This window comes from Microcebus murinus, chromosome X (genome assembly GCF_040939455.1).
Source record: "Microcebus murinus isolate Inina chromosome X, M.murinus_Inina_mat1.0, whole genome shotgun sequence".
In the NCBI taxonomy this organism is placed as follows: domain Eukaryota; kingdom Metazoa; phylum Chordata; class Mammalia; order Primates; family Cheirogaleidae; genus Microcebus; species Microcebus murinus.
The window spans coordinates 10,583,950-10,588,169 of record NC_134136.1 but is presented as its reverse complement, the minus strand read 5'-3'; positions in this window follow the sequence as shown (position 1 = coordinate 10,588,169).

Below are 4,220 nucleotides of genomic sequence, written 5' to 3'. Positions count from 1 at the left end.
GCAATAATGCAAGTGACCTTTGACAAATAACTGGATTAAGGGTTCAATGTGCTAGTATTTTAAATAATATTAAAGTATTTGGTTTTAGTCTTCACAATTGACTTCCATTCTCAGATTGTGGTTCTGGTCATTTAATTATAAAGATATAAATTCTGAAAACTTTAGCCTAAACTATAATCTAATCACTACTTTCCATTTTGGTAGGCTTAAAACGTCTGTCATTTTTACTGACACACATATATCCTCTTCCTTTGTCTCTCCTCATATAAGAGATCCTCCTTGTCTCTTTGTCTGGAGTTCCTCTTGATGTTTTAATAAGCTCTTGTGGCTATAAGAAATTTTTTGCAATAGGCATTAATTTGTGTGTTTGGGTTTGCTGTGAAATTGACTACAGGTGTCTATTTTTAAGGAAATATGTATGAAGACATTCATAGACAGACTGCTGTGAAGAATTTTCCTTAAGAGTGATTTTTTTTTAACAGAAGTGCCACCCTCCCTTCTCCATCATTTCATTATGGCACAGAAAGGTTTGAAAGTCAGTCTTGACTGAGTTATTTATGTGACAGTGAGTTTATCTATCATGGATACACTGTTCATTTTTCTTCTGGATGATGTACTGGTAGACTAGAGCCACCGTAAAATGTTTGCACTCCCCAGGGCACCACAGCAGGCTTGAGCTGAGGATCTTCCTTTGAAGGAGATCCCAGTGTATTTCCTCAAGTTTTCCAGAATCAACAATCCAGCCTCAGTCCTGCTGCTATGGAGCAACCATCTGCTAACAGAAGAATCAATGGGTCTCTGCACCTCACCTCTACCTCTCATTGCTTCTCTCTCTATGTCTGCATGGTTCTATGTTTCTCTTTCTTTTTGCCTCTCTTTGTCTCTTTCTGTTACTGTATTTGAATTTGTCTCTGTTTCTGTCTCTCTCTTTAGCACTCTCTTTCCTCCCTCTGTATCCTTCTTTGTCTCTTTTCCTATTTCATCTACTCTTCCCCTCTTCCTCTCTCTCCTCCTCCACTTCTTATTTTTCCCTTTCGTCTTCCAATAACACTGCAAGACCTCCTTGGAGAGGAGGGAGTTGTACCAAAGCAACCATACCACCATATAGCAACCTCCTTGATATCCCTTTCACTGCCAAGTGCTTTCTGTAGTCTCTTTCTCTAGCTTGAAGATACATGAGCGTGTTGCAATGTCTGAACTCAAGCTCTGGTGTGAAAATACAGGAATAAGTAAAAGAGGATGTCTTTCAGAACATCCTGCTGTTCCCCACACCCCCACTCTAATGCCCACACTTTGGAGCTTCAGGCCTCTTCCTGAAGTCAAGTGAGTGCAAGGAGGACTCAAAAATTCTTATGGCTCAGTGATATAGAGCTCCTTGGGGAAAAGCCTGGAGAGAAAGCACCACTGCTCACCTCTCAGAGCCACCTCTCAGAGCTAGACACCTGCCACTTGGTGGTGGCTTCCATATTGGCCACAGTTGTCACCTTCCAGGGAGGCACACACATCTCTTCCCTCCCTACTCTCTAAACTCTGTGTATCCTGCCACATAGTTTTCTGGGCCTGGGGGCCTTCTGGCAGTGTCCTGCCTAGGAGAGAGACTATTGCTGGGTTCTTCGGGTATCACAGCATACTCTCAACTGACAGGGCAAGTCTAGCCTTCATTCATTTTAAGGAGCACTAACATTAGACTTCCAGTCTCACTCCCCAGAAGCAGTGATTTCAGGATCTCTGTCACAGAGCTCCCAGTTGATGGAAAATGAAACCAATAATTATGACGTCAGCTGGACTTTCCTGATGTTACCGACTTGCCTAGTAATAGCTAAGAGGCTGAGGAGAATCCTTGCGTCCAAGGCTCCCAAAGAAAACACATAGCCTAGCCAGTAAGGCAGGGGCTTTTACCTGGGTAGCAAGAAGGGGTGCTTTGTAATGTCAAGAGGCCAGGCCATCTAAGTAGTCTTAAAGTCGAGTCTCAGGCTGAGTTCATTTGCTCTGTAGAAGCGCCTTCCAACTCTTCTTAAGAGCCCAGAGGAGAGTGGCCTGGAGCCAGAGCACAAGAGAAGGTGGAGTTCTGGCTGGCAGCAGTGGGAGAGGTACTTGCTACTTCCTGGGTTGGACCCTGGCAGCACCTTCTCCTACACAGAAGACCTGTTTTTACTCAAGGCTGGCCATGAAGGCGCAATGCAATGACAGTCTGTTATTTTGGCCTTCAGGGCCTCAAAGTTGTTAGCACCTGGCATCCTCTCTCAGCCTCTCCGTGCAGCCATACCTGGCTTCAGTCTAACGCACTTCCCTGCACCCTCCTCTGAGCTACAGGCTAATGCACTTGGGAAAAAAATGCCTCGGAAGCAGGGAAGCAGGAGTGGATTGATTGCCTTTACAAGTCTTATCTGTCCACCTCCATCCCCAGCATGAGCACTAGTAGTTGGAAAACCCTTTTCAGTCCTCAGTCAACTACAGCTCCGTAGTTCCGCCTAAGCAACCCAGCTCCAGGTCAGCTGTGCTTCCTGATTGCCCATTAAGCCACCCATTCAGCCTCAGGGACTCTAAGCAGGTGGTCCCGCTGCAGCACGGAAGTTCTGAGCCAGCACAGTCCCTTTTCCAGTCCCTATGCGCCACATATCCAGACTTACACCTCCCCCAAAAAAGATACAAGGCATATTTTTTTTAATCCATGGAGAATTCCAGAAAGGCCTTGGCTTACAGAATTTTCTGATGCATCCATAGAACACGTTTGATTTTTACTAGCAGCTGAGAGAGAATTGGAAAAGGCTAAGGCCCTAAGCTGGAAGAATTTACTAGCACTGAATGACCCATAGGGACGTGAAAAATCAATGCTTGTTTTATCCTTGAATGGAGATGCCCCCCAAGAAAGCAGATTTTGGATCCGTGCGGTTTAATTGGAGAAACGCTCGAGTATTGTTTTTTGTTACTTTGCTTTGTTTTGCTTTTCTAAGATAGCGCCATACCTTTCGAGTAATGCGGGGAAACCCCATCCACCAGCATTTGGCAACTGGGCTGCGGCATCATGGGTTATCTGGAAGAACCAGGGTCCTCCCGAAAGAAGCACCATGAACCGTGTAACGTTTGCGCGGACCCTGGTTAGGAAAACAGAAGCCAAGGAGAGGCACACGTTGCTTATTGACATTGAACGCTAAATTATGAGGGTGAGATTCGTGAAGGGTCTATAAATGAATTCCTCAGTTCCTGAGGTTTCCAACTCACAGTCGACCGCGCATAAATCTAAAGTTTTTCTTGACTATTTACTGTGAACGTTATAAATGTCTAAAGAGGACTGTGCTCTTTATAAAGTAATTTGTTCTGGCGAATATTTTTCCCTTCTTTCAAGGAAAGTAACAGAGGGGTTTTATTTTTTGTTTATGACTTTCCTTTCATTTTATTTCGATTTCTAAGCTCAAAGATATAAATGTAGCAAACAAGTTCCAGCCATGTTTGAAGAGAATTCACAAGTTGGATTTTCCAAGAGTCCTTCTACATCCACTAAAAGATGAGAGAGGAGAGAGAAAGTGTGTGTTTGTGTTGGAGGAGGGGGTTCCAAATAAGAACAGCATGCGACTACATCCATAGAACTACGCGCATTTTGAAACACCGACAAATCTGTTTCTGGTCCTCGTTTCATGTAGGGAAATATGTTTCCTGTCGTAATTAGGGCTATTCACTTTTGGTGATATTTAAAACGGTCCCGACTGAATCGAGTTGATGTTTGGTTAACCATGAAGGAAATGGCTCTTGATCAGGCAAGCAATTACCAACCAAATCTGATCACTTCCCAAGCAAAACAAAGGAATTTGTAACTAATTTTTCTTCTGCAGTGATGCGAATGGCAATTATTTATGAATGAAAGAGTTTTAAGTGCTGGTGAGCAGCAGGCAGCGGGGAGCACACCACCGGGATTGGACTCTCCAAGAAAAAACATCTTCTCTAAGTTCAGGCTGGGCACGCCCTTTTTAAGTCTCTGTGCTCATGTATGCGCTAAGGGGGGCTGAGTGCAATTGCGGGCATGACCCTGAGATGGCAGGGTAGCCACCCCCTGGAGCAGGAGAGGCTTGTGGCTACACTATCAACAATCCCACCCAGGCAACTCAGGAAACCTACGTCCTCCTCCCTCCCTCCCTCCATTGCCCCCTGTGAGTTCCGTAATGCTCCGTTTTAGGCTCCTTTAAAGCCAGTTGATCCTTCATTTCTACCCTTAGGGGTGAGAG